The sequence below is a fragment of the Papio anubis genome, chromosome 13, assembly GCF_008728515.1.
Source record: "Papio anubis isolate 15944 chromosome 13, Panubis1.0, whole genome shotgun sequence".
Lineage (NCBI taxonomy): Eukaryota > Metazoa > Chordata > Mammalia > Primates > Cercopithecidae > Papio > Papio anubis.
This window is the reverse complement of record NC_044988.1, coordinates 60,343,210-60,359,657: the sequence shown is the minus strand read 5'-3', so window position 1 is coordinate 60,359,657 and position 16,448 is coordinate 60,343,210. Positions and strand designations below refer to the sequence as shown.

Here is a 16,448-nt window from a genome sequence, read left to right as displayed (position 1 = left end):
ACCCATACAGAAACACAAAAAATATGAAAAAGTAAGGAAACATGACACCACTAAAGGCACACAATAGCTCTTCAGTAACTAACCACAAATAAATGGAAATTTATAAATTGCCCTCCCACCCCAACAATTTAATGTAATTCTTAAGGGAATTGAGTGAGATACAAGAAAATACAGATAGATAATTTGATGAAACCAGGAAAATAATTTGATATCTGAATGAGATATTCAATGAAGAGATAGAAACCATAAAAGAGAACCAAACAGAAATCTTGGAGATGAAGAATTCAGTCAATTAAATGAAAAATATCATAGAGAGCTTCGACAGCAGACTAGATCAGACTAGATCATAGAAATAATCTGCAAACTCAAAGATAGGTCTTTTGACATGACTCAATGAGAAAAGAAATGAAAAAGAGTAAAGATGGCTTATGAGAAGTATGGGCAGCTTTAAGAGAACATTTTCATTATTAAAATTCAAGAAGAAGAAAAGATAGAGAAAGGAACAAAAAGCTTATTTAATAAAATAATTGCTGTAAACTTCCTAAGTTTTTGGAGAAATATGGACATCCAGATCCATTAATCTCTAAGGTTCCCCAAAAGATATGACTCATACAGGTACTCTCCAAATAACATTATAATTAAACTTGAAAAGCTAAAGACAAAGAGGGAATTTTTAAAGCAGCAAGTCACCTATGAAGGAATCCACAATAGACTATCAGCAGGTTTCTCAGTAGAAACCTTGTAGGCTAGAAGAAATTAGGATGATATGTTCAAAGTGCTGAAACAACCACCAAAAAAAAAAACCCACGTGTCAAGAATACTATACCCAGCAAAGCTTTCCGTCTAAAATGAATTATAAAGTCTTCCCCAGACAAACAAAAGCTAAAGGAATTTATCACCAATAGACCTGCCCTACAAGAAATACTTAAGGGAGATTTTCAGGTAGAAATGAAAGGATGGTAATTATTCTCATGAACACATATGAAAGTGTAAAACTCACTAGTAGAGGTAAATACATAGTCAAATCCAGAATACTCCAATACTATAATGGTTATGTATAAATCATAGATATCTCTAGTATGAAGGTGGAAAGTTAAAATGGTCATACATAATTAAAGCTACAATAAGTTTTGAAGGAATGCACAATGTAAAACAATGTAAATTGTGACATCAAAAACATAAATTGTGAAGGAAGGGTAAAAATTTTACAGTTTTGCATAGAATAGAAGTTAATTATCAACTTAAAATTGTTGATTATAACTATAGGATGTTTTATATAAGTCTCATGGCAACCACAAAACAAAAAACTACAGCCAATATACAAACTATAAAAATAAAGGAATCAAAACTTGGCACTACAGAAAATTTTCAAATCACAAAGGTAGACAAAAGAGGAAGAAATAAAGGAGCTACAAAATAACCAGAAAAGAAATAATAAAATGGCAGTAGTAAGTCCTTACCTATCAATAATAACCTTGAATGTAATTAGATTAAATTATCCAATCAAGACAGTGGCTGAATGTATAAAGAAAAAGATTCAATCATATGCTACCTACAAGAGACTCACTTAAGCTTTTAGGACACAACTAGGTTGAAAGTGAAGGGTTGTAAAAAGATGAAAATGGTAATCAAAGGAATCCATGAAAATGGTAATCAGAAGAGAGTGGGGTGATTATACAGATGATCCTTGACTTACAATGGGGTTACATTTCAATAAATGTATTATAAGTTGAAAATGTCATAAGTCAAAAATGCATTTTGTACACATAACCTACAGAACATCGTTGTTTAGCCTAGCCACATCTTAAACGTGCTCAGAACACTTACAGAAACCTAGACACAGATAGGCGTTTTGTAGACATGATGGAATGTGAAAACACAAAGCACAATATCAAAAAAACTAAACTGGTACACAGTATATTGTAGAGTATCAGTATATTTCTATTCATGATTATGTGCCTGACTAGGGGCTGGAGTTCATTGCCAGTGCCCAGAATTGCCAGAGAATATCACGCACCATATCGGTATCCCAGGAAAACATCAAAATTCAAAATTTTATGTGTGGATTATACTGAATGCATATTACTTTCTTATCACTGTAAAGTCAAACAATTTTAAATCAAAACACTGTAAGCAAGCGACTATCTTTATTGCATGATCTCATTTACATATGGAATCTAAAACAAATTTGAAATACACAGAGATAGAAAACAAAATATTTGTTACTAGAGGCAGGGTGAAGAATGGAGAAAAATGGAGAGATTAAGGTCAAAGAATACCAAGTAACAGATATCTATATGTGTCCCATAACATCATGTTATATACCTTAAATATACACAATAAGAAAGTAACAGCTAGCATTTATTATTACCTGTGCTAGGCACAAGTAGGGTGCTTGTCACAACCCTATGTAAATTAAGTATTATTTGCCTATTGTAAAATGACGAAAGTAAGGCTCAGGAAAGTTAAATAACATACATGAAATTATGAGGTTAATAAATTGTATTAGTCAAGGTTTTCCAGAAAAATGAAACCAATAGGATACATTAATATATCTATATCCATCTCTATATTGAGAGAAATAATGAGACAGAGACACACTCAGATTGTTTTAAGAAATTGGCTTCTGTGATTATGGGGCTGGCAAGTTCAAAATCCATAGGCAAATTGACAGCCTGGAAAATTAGTTAAGAGTTTATGTTGAGGTTTTGAGTATAATTCTTCAGGGTAGTAGGCTGGAAACTCAGGCAGAGTTTCTACGTTCAGTCTTGAGGACAGTTCTTTTTTTTTTTTCCTGGGAAATTTCAGTCTTTGCTTTTAAGGCTTTCAACTGATTGGATAGGCTCCATCCACATTATAAAGAGTAATCTGCTTTACTCCAGGTCTACTGACTTAAATGCAAATCACATCTGAAAATATTTTCCCAGCAACATCTAGACTAGTGTTTGACTAAACAGCAGGGTATCCTAGCACAGCAAAAGTGACACATAAACTTAACCATCACACAAGTGGTAAAGAATTCTAAATCCAGTCAGAAGCCTACATTCTCTGTCCATATCTAGATGTTGGTCCAGTCTCCCATGGACTTTGCCATTATTTGTTTTCTCTTGCTAAGCCACATCCCCTGAGGGCTCTGTTTATGGTCACTGCAAAATCTTTGACTTTTTAACTTATTGGGCATACTGTCTTCCTACTTTTGTTCTCTTCTATTATTTTATTTACTTGAGTCTGACATGTCTCATTCCCAATTCATTGGCCAGTCATCTTCAATTCTATACTGTTGGTCACAGAGAAAAGCAGTAGATAACAGAACATAAGTGGAGAGCTCAGATATCTAAGAACTAAAATGTAAACTGGAGTAAATTCACTTGTGTCACTTTCAGTAGTGTTGTGTTTATGTTCCCAAGGAGAATGCTGTTAAGATGAAGATGCTGATCGTGTTACTTAGCATTACAGAGGTAAGCTATTTTGTGGCAGTGAATAAACCTTAAGTCCTTTGGGAATGTGCAGAACAGATGTTAAAAAATCAAGTGAGGTCATAATTGAAAGTCCCTCAAAAATTATAAAAATACTTTAAAAAGGCTGTTTATTTAAACACCTAATATGGTTCTTCATTGAATTTTTCACCTTTCTTCTGTTAGATAGGAACATTACCTATCCCCATCTACAAAGGAGTTACTTTGGGGAAGGAACTTCTTCTTATGTGTTTAGTGTAATGAGTAAAAGCTCAGATTTTGAGGGCCTGAACTTGAAACCCAATTTGGTCTTTGGGCAAAGCAGGTATCTTCTCTTTCCCTAGGTCTCTTTGTTCTTATTTTTTAAATGGACATAAAATAATAAGTGCCTGGCATGCTTTACTACTATTATTCTTCTAGTTATCCCATTCACTAGGACTTGCTCTGTTAATATTAACATCTACATTTTAGATTGATTCTATTAACATGGTTTAAACTGCTTTGATCTTTATAACAAAGCATCCACAGTTAACAAAGACCCTATCAAAATCAACCTTTGGGAGCATGAAAATCTGAGAAATGTGAGTATTTAAAGGCTACTTACAGAGTGGAAATCAAAGTAATTAATTCTCAAAATTATTGAGAAAGAGTAAGAAAATATAAGACTCAATAGTGCAGGAATGGTTCTTTCCAATATTGCCTAATGATAGAGCAAACCTATCTGAGTTCTCTGGCTTGTCTCTGCATTTAAGATAATGGGTTTTGAAATTCAAATGCAAATGTAACAGTTAAATCTGCTCAGATAAAGTACTTTTTGATACATTGCTGGATGTATTATCCTTCAGGCTAATAAATAATTAGCACTATTTTTGTAATATTTTTGAAGTGGTGATTTGTACATTTTTATTAAGAGAAATAATTCACATATCATAAAATTCACCCATTTACAGTGTGCAATTAAATGGATTTTAGTATTTTTGACAGACTCATGCAACTATCACTCCTAATTTCATTACCCCAAAAAGAAACCCCATACCTATTAGCAGTCATTCTCCATTCTCCTCCCTTGCACCCCAATCATATGCAATCACTAACCTAATTTCTGTCTCTAAGGACTTGCCTATTCTAGTAGAAATTTTATATGAATGAAACCATACAATATACCATCTTTTTGACTGAATTCTTTATCTTAATATATTTTGTTTTCAAGGTTAATCCATGTTGTGCTTCATTCCTTGTTATCAATGAATAACAATCTATGATATGGATATAACACCTTTTATTTGTTCCTTGGATGGAAAATAGAGTTGTTTCTACTGTTTGGCTATTATAAACAATGCTGCTATGGTAATTTGTGTACCATTTTGTGTGTGTGTGTGTGGATATGTTTTAATTTCTCCTGGATACCTATAAGTAGGATTTATATGCATTTTAAACCAGTGTTAAGATGATTATCGAATTATTTTTGTAAATGAGTAAACACAAAGAGATTCCTGCTTCACAGAAAAATTAGAGCAGAAAGAGAAGTGTCTTACATTTAGATAGGTTATAAGATGTTTTCAAATAGTTACCTCAAATACTGGAAATTGTTCTGAATGAGGAAGCAAAGGTGCACTTTTTTCCATTTCACAGATAAGAAAATGGACCACTCTGAGAAACCTGGCTTAAATCTCACATCAGGCAAATGGGAGAGGAAAGGAGAAAAACCCTTATTTCCACATTCTTTACAAAATTACCTGGTTCTTTAGTAGGGGATTATTATGTTTTTATACCTATAGAAATTTTTAAAAGTAATAAAGATATCTTTATAAAATCTGGCTAATTATATAGCAAATTCATTTTTCTTTTTTAATGGATAAATGCAGAAATTAAGATACTTTATTTAATCTATAGGTCTGTTATTCCTTTACTTTCACTATGATATGTATATGTGTGTATGTATATGTATATCTATGTCTGTGTATATGTACACATACCCATTGGAAAAAAATATAAATATATATTCCTACATATCTGGTCCTTTGACCTTTCCCTTTTTTCCTAATCTTTGTATACTTTGATACTTGGACTGCTAAGTAATTTTGAATAAAATTACAAAATAGAATGCCACTGTACCACTTTCACGCCTTCCACCTCAACTGGGCTCTCAGAATGATTCAGCAAATAGTTTTTTATGCTTTTGGTTGATCTTTACCCTGAGGATATTTAAGTTATCAGAAGCAATGGGCACATCGCATCTGATGTCTCCATCTGGATATCAAACCTTTTAGTACAAGCATTGCTTCATGTGCCTTTCCCCTCTAATGTCCACTAGAGTGACTTGCACATTGAGGGTACTCAGTAGATATTTGCTGATTAAGATTATTATGACACACTAATATCCGGCACATGATTTAAAGTAACTATGACCAAACTATTAGCAAGCAGACCTTTGTATACACTTTTTCAGGCAATAATATAACACGGACAATGTTCGATTATATGTGTCAGGAAGTTGATAGAATTACCAAAATATTTATATATTTTATTGTTATACAAACCTTGATCACGGCTGAACATTTTATAGTAATTAATTTTGGTACTAACCAGTAAAAAGAACCTTACTACCTTAATTTTCAAATTTGGAGGAGTTAGCTACATTCACACCTAACCTACCAGTGGATCTGATCCTGGTGTTTTCCCCATTGAAGTCCAAAAGGATCTGATGATTCATGGCCCAATTTAGTTTACACTTTTATTAATGGTTTTTATTAGTGGGTACTAGGTAAACAAATAATTTTGACCTTTAATTTTACTTTGATAATGGTGAACATGTGCTTTAAAAAAAATTTTTTTTTGAGACAGGGTCTCACATCACTCCGGCTGCAGTGCAGTGGTCTGATCACGGCTCACTGCAGCCTCGACCTCTCAGGCTCAAGCGATTCTCCCACCTCAGTCTCCCCAGTAGTTGTGACTGTAGGCGCACACCACCAATTTTTTTTTGTAGAGATGGGATTTCACCATGCTGCTCAGGCTAGTTTCAAATTCTTGAGCTAAAGCAATTCTGTCCACCTTGGCCTTCCAAAGTGCTGGGATTACAGGCATGAGCCACCATGCCCAGCCCAACATGTAAGTTTTTGAAAATGTGTCCAATACAAGATAAATGTGCTAAGAGCTATAAGTGAGAAGGGCAGGTATAATCATTGCTCTGACTTTTCTCTCTCTTCAGAGTTAGAGTCATTCATACCCTTTATATTTGTTCTGGAAAATTAGTTAAATATAAGATGAGACAAACGTGAGAATGGGTAGAAAGAAAGGAGGAAACAAGTCTGACCTACTGTTTTATTTCTCACTACTTTGTTTTACTCATGGCCAAACATGTTATCCTTAAGACAGTGACTAAATCATAACAGATACATTTCAATCACCAGTCCCAATCCACCTATATGCAGCTTTAGTTATTCATTTATATATATCTTTAAGAGATTAATTTTATATGTCAAGTTCTATTGTATGCAGAAGCAATAATGTTGAGGGCCTCTCTAGGATGGCTTCAACAGAAATAATAAATATATACAGAGTAATAAACATGTTGCTCTTGAACCAGACACATATTTTGATGAGTTACAATTAGCAATTATCTTGGCAAGACAGAATTTTTACTGTAGAATGTTTTCTGTTGAAAACACAAGCTTTCTTCAAAGTCACTCAGTGTAGATATCATGTGCAACTGATAATAAGTAAGTTAATTGGTCCATTGTTAGCTTCCTAATAAGCCTTTAGATTAAAAAACCCATATATACAAGGTACTGATTCCACAGTCCTAAAAATAAAAATAAAGCCATTTTCTTATGACATCACATAATTAAATGGTTGGATATTGTAATTCCCAGGCATCTTCATGTTCTATGGCAGTAAGAATTGGAAAATTCAAAGCAACCATGCATCCATTGTAACAACAACAACAACAACAAAAACAAAAGAGAGGCATTTTAATAATGATATATGAAAATGAATTATAATTTTTATACTGAGAAATATATAGCCAATAATATATGACTGTATTACAAGAGTATTTTAACAGTAGTCAGCTTAATTCACTGCATGGAAGACATAAGCAGTTTCACTTTCCTACTACTTACTTAAAATTTATTATTTGCCTGGAAAGCACTGATTTACTATCACCAACTTACTTGTATTTCAAAGGTCCCCAACTTGGCAAGCTCGTGGCCTTATCTTGACAGCCCTGCTATGTCCACATGTTCTTTTAGTTGACACAAAAGAGTTCAACCTGAAAGCACACAACCGGAGTTTATTATTCACAAAACCAGATTTCTGCTAGTGCAGCACTACACATTTCATCAGCTATTTGGAGTAGCATGGTCTTTGGGGTGTCTTCTCTTAAATGCTGTCAGGAAAAGAGTCTTGAGACACAGCTCAGTGCTGCTGACATGTCACACTGTTTATGTGACCAGGGGAGCTTCTGTTTCTGATGGAGGTAACAGGCCTTAATTGCTAGTCAATAATTGGATGAGAAGATAGAGGCTTCTTTACACAGAGGAAAGAAACTAACATGACTACCTGTTGCCTGTGCCTCATTAGCTCTGTACATGCAAAAGAAGCATCAATTCATTAGCTCAGCTGGGTTGAAATTTCTGATGATGACTAGGCATAAATAAGTAAGAAAATAAAAGGAAACAGGATAGACAAGGGCATGGGGTGGGAGGAGGGGGAAACCCATGTTTTCCAAAAGGGAAGACAGAAAGGTGGTATGCTTGATGGTTTCAGGACCAGCTAACCTTGGCATTTGTTCTGTTTGGCTGACATAACAAAATAATATAGACTGGTGGCCTCAATGATAGACATTTACTTCTCAAAGTTCTGGGGCTGGAAGTCCAGGATCAAGGTTTCAGCAGCTTCAGTTCCTGGTGAGGGTTCTCTTCCTGTCTTGCAGAAGCCACTCTTGCTATATCTTCTTATGATCTTTCCTCAGTATGTGACCTCATAAAAGGAGATTTCTTTTCCTTTTTTTCTACTAAACCACTAATTTTATCATGAGGGCATCATTCCCATGACCTAATCTAAACCTAATTTTCTCCCAAAGGTCCTATCTTCAAATATCATCATACCAGAAATTAGAGCTTTAACATATGCATTACGGGGAGGACATGATTCAGTTCATAACAGCCTTTAAGGCCTGAAGTCTTTTCTTGGTGAAGTGATTATGTTGGGTGCTGGATGCAGAAAGGAGATTCAGGATCAGAGCTGGGCATGGAGAAGGGTCAGGGCTGCCTGTTATCTACAGAGCCTGGAGTCAAGAGAGATGCAAAAGGCAACTAGGGACCAAGGGCAAAATCAAGAGCCAACCCCAACATACAAAGAAAGAATACTCCAAAGGGGTTATTCTCAGAGGAAGGAAAATTGAAGTCACCAAAGCTGAGCAAGTAGGTGTAGAAGAGATGTTTAAGAGGCAGCACCTCATAGGAGCTCCTGAAGAGTTGCAGTGTAACTCCATGTGTGCCTCTGGGAGTAGTGGGAGGGAGAGGCTAAGAAGAACAAAGAACACATAAATATATAAAGAGAAAATTGATTAGTGGCTTCCAAAGAGATCCTGGCTTCTATAAAGACCTTAGAGTTCAATCATTTGCATGTGCATAAAATATCTAGGAAGACACCTAGAAATTAGGAAGACTGGTTGTCTCCGAGGAGGGGAGGTAAGTGACAGTGGCTTTGGGCTGGAGGGAGACTTTTCACTATGCTCTCTTTTGTATTTTTTAAAATTCTGAGCTATAGGACTGTAACAAAGGAAAAAGTAATATCACTTAAAATTATATGTTATTACTATTATTATTATTATTTGAGCCCAGGCTGGAGTGCAGTGGAATGATCTTGGCTTGCTGTAACCTCCGCCTCCCAGGTTCAAGTGATTCTCCCACCTGAGCCTCTCTAGTAGTTGGAACTACAGGCATGCACCACCACACCTGGTTACTTTTTTGTATTTTTGGTAGAGACTAGGTTTCACCATATTGGCCAGGCTGGTCTCGAATTCCTGATCTCAAGTGATCTGCCCACCTTAACCTCCCAGTGCTGGGATTACAGCCACTGTGCCTAGCTATCACTTGAAATTTTAAAAGGGAATAAATAAAGTAAAATGTAAAACTCAAAAAGAACTAGAGAGAGAGAGAGAGAGAACATTAAGAAGAAATGTAAAATTTTCTTCATAAGTGCTTCTAAGGCTAGCAACTATGGGCCCCCTCTGCTATTTTCATCATGGAACTCCTGCTACTGAATTAGGAAAGGAAGCTGTAAAATTATATCAATGTCCCTATTCTGCTTTAAGTAAAAGCATCTTTATTTTTATCATGATCATGCCTCAAAAATTGGGCTCATATTCATATGAGAATTTTATATAAACAGGCTTCTTCTTGTCACTCAGTAGAATACTTGATTACTCACAATAAATCACTATCATTATTATCATAAAATACCTCTAAATTTCTAACTGATACATCTTTACTAAATGCTTAAAGCACACCAAATTCTGAAAGCCACTATGTACATGGCCCAACCCAGACAGCACATAACGCAGGTACACACGGCATAATATTAGGATAATAATCAGTATAAGCCAAAGAGTGAACATATACTGAGTAGAGAAGTTAAGTAGAGAAGATTTAAACATGGCAAATATTGGAAGCATCATAAAAATTCACCTCTCATCAGTTGCTAGGAAAAGGTTGCTTGGGGAAGATAACTCGCTCTTGAGCAATTACAGAGAAGAGAGGAAATGCCAGGCATGTAACAGCCGAGAAGAACATTCAGATATAAGTGAGATAATTGGGTAAAGGCAGACTAAATAAATGTTCCAGGGAAAATGACTGTCCAGCGGCTGAAGAGTGGGAAGAGAGTCAGCCTCACAGAGACTTGGGAGAAGAGGCTGAAGGATGGGCAGGATATAATAGCACATTATGTTCAAAATGCTAAACTGTACAGTTCCCATGGCAAATGGCAGGACCAAAAAAACACATTGGCAGCAGCCTGAGAATGAATGAGGAGCCAGGGGAAAACAGTGCTTCAATTGAAAAAAGGGGGTTAGTAGTGCCAACGCTGCACAGGATGCAAGAAAAATAAGGACCTAGAAGAAGTCCTTTTTTATTTAGCTACAACATGGTGATTGGAGACCTGAAGAGCAGAGTCGGGACAGGGTGTGGCAAGAGCAGTCTTCTGCAGTTTTCAAGATGAAGGTGGGTTGCAGATGTGGGGACACTGAGTGCAGACAAATCTTAAAAGCAAGACTGGAAAAGAAATGAGGAATAGAAATGGCTAAAAATGTCAGACAATTTGTTTTATTTTCCATAGGAGAGAGGTTCAGACACATGGAAATGAAGACTAGTAGCAAGGGAGAGGTTTATGTTATAGTGGGTTAGCAAAGACTAATGCAGTAACATGGCTGAGCATGAAGGCCATGAGTGCAAGAGTGTGAATCAGCATTAGCAAGCAGGACAGTAACTTCCACAGAAAACGGAGAGAAGGCTAAGTTTTAGCTCCTCCTATGGCCCCTACCTCAGGAGTAGTGCCTTAAGTCAGGAGGTGGTTTTAAAGTTATGCATGTGTAGCATCTCTAGTAGCATAGCAGCGACACTGGGGAGCTCTGCAGAGGGATTAGAGGTGGCAGAGGGTTAGGAATGGCCTCCAAGGCACCAGCAGGGGCACTTGAGTATGAGACCCAGGCAGGTGCTTAAGGACATTTCTGTCTAATGCACCATAGCAGTGGTGTTTAGAATCAACCATGTAGAGCCTGCGTTTCTTATCTATAAAATGATGGTAATAATGCCAATTTTTTTCACAGGTTTTTCAATGAAGATTAAATGATACAGTGATTGTAATATGCTTAGCACAGTGTGTGGAAAATTGCTAGCTTTAGACAAGAGTCTTAACTCTTTCCATCCTCAACACCTTGGACCAAGCAAGTGTACGATCACCATAATGCAAAATGTACAGTATTTGCACAAAGTCTAGTGTGGTTCCATAGGTAAATGCACTAAGGTGATTATGACAGTTATTTGACCTAAAGACTATGAGTGACAGCGAATGTAAATTCCAATGCTGTCAGCTTGAATCAACACATATCAGGAGCAATGATCCATTTACTTCTGGGTAATGAGAGAAAGTTACAATATTGTGAATATATTATGGCTTCTTGGATTTTTTTATTGCTTTTCCTGTGCATTAATACAATAACAAGAAGCATGAATCATTTGCTTCTAGACTGCAAGAAGCAGCAAACTAGGTGCTGATTATTTTGTGTCAGAAAATCATTTCTGAAAGAAAAACAACCAGGATGGGACTGTGGCATTTACTGACAAGTGCTTTATATTTGCAGCTATTCATATTAGGTGATTTGTCTCTGGAATAATTTGGTTCCTGTTTGGGAAGAACACATGTTAGAAAGGCAATGTACAAAGTCAGTGAAATGTGAGCACTGAAAACAAATTTTACAAAGGAGAATCGTGCATTATTTTAACCAACATTTTTTTGTGCCTACTATGTACCAAGCTTTGTACTAGGTTTTGGAGTACAACATTCTCATCACACATTCTCTGTGAAGACATTTATGTTACAGTGGCAGACAAAGCAATATGGTAAATAGTAAATTTAATGACAGATGAGGGTTTGGATATTATGAGCTCAGAGGAGTGAATCTTTATGTAGTCTTGAAGATCCATGGTGAATGTTATCCCTTGTTATTTTTTAAAAAAATGTTAATTTTTAAAAAATATTATTTTTTTCAGTTTTATTAAGGTACAATTGACAACTAAAATTATATATATTTACAGTGCACAAGGTGATATTTTTTGTTTTTAAAGTTTTTGAAAAAACTTTTATTTTAAGTTTGGGGGTACATGTAAAGGTATGTTACATAGGTAAATACATGTCATGGGTTTTTTTGTACATATTATTTCATCACCCAGGTATTAAGCCCAGTGCCCAATAATTCTCTTTTCTGCTCCTCTCCCTCCTGCCACCCTACTACCTCAAGTAGATCCTAGTGTCAGTTGTTTCCTTCTTTGTGTTCATAAGTTCTTATCATTTAGCTCCCACTTACAAGTGAGAACATATGGTATTTGGTTTTCTGTTCCTGCATTAGTTTGCTAAGAATGATAGCTTCCAGCTCCATCTGTGTTCCTGCAAAAGATATGATCTTATTCTTTTTATGGTTGCATAGTGTTTCATGGTGCATATGTACTACATTTTCTTCATCCAGTCTGTCATTGATGGGCATTTAGGTAGATTCCATGTTCTTGCTATTGCAAATAGTGCTGCAATGAACATTCACATGTAGGCCTTTATGGTAGAATGATTTATATTCCTCTGGGTATACACCCAGTGATAGGATTGCTAGGTTGAATGGTAGTGCTTTCCACAATGGTTGAACTAACTGACACTTCCATCAACAGTGTATAAGTGTTCCTTTTTCTCCACAACCCACCAGCATCTGCTGTTTTTTGACTTTTTAGTAATAGCCATTCTGACTGGCATAAGATAGTATCTCATTGGGGTTTTGATTTGGATTTTCTAATGGTCAGTGCTATTGAGCTTTTCATATGCTTTTTGGCCACATGTATGTTTTCTTTTGAGAAGTGTCTGTTCAAGTTCTTTGCCCACTTTCTAATGGAGTTGTTTTTCTTTGTGAATTTATTTAAGTTCCTTATAGATGCTGGATATTAGACCTATGTCAGATGGGTAGTTTGCAAATATTTTCTCCCATTCTGTAGATTGTCTGTTTATTTTGTTGATAGTGTCTTTTGCTGTGCAGAAGCTCTTAAGTTTAATTAGATCCCACTTGTTAATTTTTGCTTTTGTGGCAATTGCTTTTTGTATCTTTGTAATGAAATCTTTGCCTGTTCCTATGTCCAGGATGATGTTGCCTAGGTTGTCTTCCAGGGTTTTTATAGTTTTGGGTTTTACATTTAAGTCTTTAATCCATCTTGAGTTGATTTTTGTATATGGTGTAAGGAAGGGGTCCAGCTTCAATCTTCTGTTTATGGTTAGCCAGTTCTCCCAGCACCATTCATTAAATAGAGAGTCTGTTCTCATCTTTTGTTTTGTTGTCCACTTTGTTGAAGATCAGATACTTGTAGATGTGCAGTCTTATTCCTGGGCTCTCTGTTCCGTTTTGTTGGTCTATGTACCTGTTTATATACTAGCACCATGCTGTGTTGGTATATGCAGCCTTGTAGCAAAGTGTTAAGTCAGGTAACATGATGCCTTCAGCTTTGTTCTTTTTGCTTAGGATTGCCTTGGCTAGTCAGGCTTTTTGGCTCCATACAAATTTTTAAATATTTTTAGATAGTTCTGTGAAAAATGTCCTTGGTAGTTTGATAGGCATCACATTGAATCTGTAAATTGCTTTGGACAGTATAGCTATTTTAATGATATTATTTCTTCCTATCCATGAGTATGGGATGTTTTTCCATTTGCTTGTGTCTTCTCTGATTTCTTTGAGTAATGTTTTGTAGTTATCATTGTAAAGATCTTTCACCTCCCTGGTTAGCTGTATTCCTACGTATGGTTTATGTGTCCAGGAATCTATCCATGTATAGAAATGCTAGTGATTTTTTGTATGTTGATTTTGTATCCTGCAACTTTGCTGAAGTTTGCTGAAGTTGTTTATCAGCTGAAGGAGCTTTGGGGCCAAGATAACGGGTTTTTCTAGATGTAGAATCATGTCATCTGCAAATAGAGGTAGTTTGACTTCCTCTCTTCCTAAATGGACGCCCTTTATTTCTTTTTCTTACCTGATTGCTCTGGCTAGGACTTCCAATACTATGTTGAATAGAAGTGGTGAGATAGGGCATCCTGGTCTGTGCCAGTGTTTATTCTTTCTCTCTTTTTTTTTAATTAAAGGAGATTTCTTGTTTTTTTCTCTTCAACTTTTCTCTTAAGTTCAGGGGTACATGCGTAGGTAGGATGTGCAGGTTTGTCACAAAGGTAAGTGTGTGCTATGGTGGTTTGCTACACAGATCATCCCATCACCTACGTATTAAGCCCAGCCAGCATTTATCAGCTACTTTTCCTGATGTTCTCCTTTCTCCCACTGCCCCCACACTGACAGGCCCCATTGTGTGTTGTTCCTCCTCACGTGTCCATATGTTTTCATCATTCAGCTCCCATTTAAAAGTGAGGACACATGGTGTTTGGTTTTCTGTTCCTGCATTAGTTTGCTGAGGATAAGGGCTTTCAACTCCATCCATGTACCTACAAAAGACATTATCTCATTCCTTTTCATGGCGGCATAGTATTCCATGGTATATCTTTACCGCACTAGCCAGCACTCTCAGCACCATTTATTAAATAGGGAGGTCATTTTCCCACTGCTTGTTTTGTCAAGTTTGTCAAAGATCAGATGGTTGTAGGTGTGTGGTCTTACTTCTGAGTTCTCTATTATGTTCTATTGGCATATGTGCTAGTTCTTGTACCAGTATCATGCTGTTTTGGTTACCGTAGCCTTGTAGTATAGTTTGAAGTTGGGTAGCATGATGCCTCCAGCTTTGTTCTTTTTGCTTAAGATTGTCTTGGCTATTCAGGCTTTTTGGCTCCATAAGAATTTTTAAATACTTTTTGTAATTTTGTAAATAATGACAATGGTAGTTTAATGAGAATAGCATTGAAACCATAAAATACTTTGGGCAGTATGGCCATTTTCAACAATATTGATTCTTCTTATCCATGAGAATGGAATATTTCTTCATTTGTTTGTGTCCTCTCTGATTTGTTTGAGCAGTGGTTGTAGTTCTCCTTGAAGAAGTCCTTCACTTCCCTTGTTAGCTGTATTCCTAGGTATTTTATGCTTTTTGTGGCAATTGTGAATGGGAGATCATTTATGATTGGGCTCTCAGCTTGCCTGTTGTTGGTGTATAGGAATGCCAGTAATCTTTGCACATTGATTTTGTATCCTGAGACTTTGCTGACGTTATTTATGAGCTTAATAAGCTTTTGGGCTGAGACAACAGGGTTTTCTAGATATAGAATTATGTCATCTGCAGACAAAGATAGTCTGACTTCCTCTCTTCCTGTTTGAATACACTTTATTTCCTTCTCTTGCCTGATTGCTGTGTCCAGAACTTCCAATACTATGTTGAATAGGAGTGGTGACAGAGGGCATCCTTCTCTTGGACTGATTTTCAAGGGAAATGCTTGAAAATTCAGCTTTTGACCATTCAATATGATATGGGCTTTGGGTTTGTCATATATGACGCTTATTATTTTGAGTTATGTTCTTTCAATACCTAGTTATTGAGAGTTTTTAACATGAAGGGACGTTGAATTTCATTGAGGGCCTCTTCTGAGTCTATTGAGATAATCATGTGGTTTTGTATTTAGCTCTGTTTATGTGATGAATTACGTTTATTGATTTGCATATGCTGAACCAAACTTGCATCCCAGGGTTGAAGCCAATTTGATTGTGGTGGATAAGATTTTTGATGTGCTGCTGGGTTTGATTTGCCAGTATTTTATTGAGAATTTTTGCATTGATATTCATCAAGGATATTGGTCTGAAGTTTTCTTGTTTTGTTGTGTCTCTGCTAGGTTTTGGTATCAAAATGATGATGGCCTCACAGAATGAGTTAGGGAGGAATCTCTCTCTATTGTTTGGAATAGTTTCAGAAGAAATGGTACGAGCTCCTCTCTGTACCTCTGATAGAATTTGGCTGTGAATCCATCTGGTCCTGGGCTTTTTTTGGTTGGTAGGCTATTAATTACTGCCTCAATTTCAGAACTTGTTATTGGTCTATTCAGGGATTCAACTTCTTTCTTGTTTAGTTTTGGGTGGGTTTATGTGTCCAGGAATCTATTTATTTCTTCTAGGTTTTCTAGTTTGTCTGTGTAGAGGTGTTTGTAATAGTTTCTAATGGTTGTTTTTATTTCTGTGGGTTCAGTAATTACAGTCCGTTTGTCATTTCTAATTGTGTTTATTTTAATCTTCTCTTTTCCTCTGTATTAGTCTAGCTA

At 36.1% G+C, this 16,448-nt stretch overlaps 1 long non-coding RNA gene across 1 annotated transcript in view; it reads right to left on the bottom strand.

Annotated features, from left to right (window-relative positions):
* LOC103878252 overlaps positions 1-16,448 on the bottom strand; it is a 165,265-nt gene that overhangs the window by 48,771 nt on the left and 100,046 nt on the right. The window contains exon 3 of the long non-coding RNA XR_002517541.2: positions 7,628-7,725. This is a non-coding gene — a long non-coding RNA (uncharacterized LOC103878252). The remainder of the gene's footprint in view (positions 1-7,627; positions 7,726-16,448) is intronic.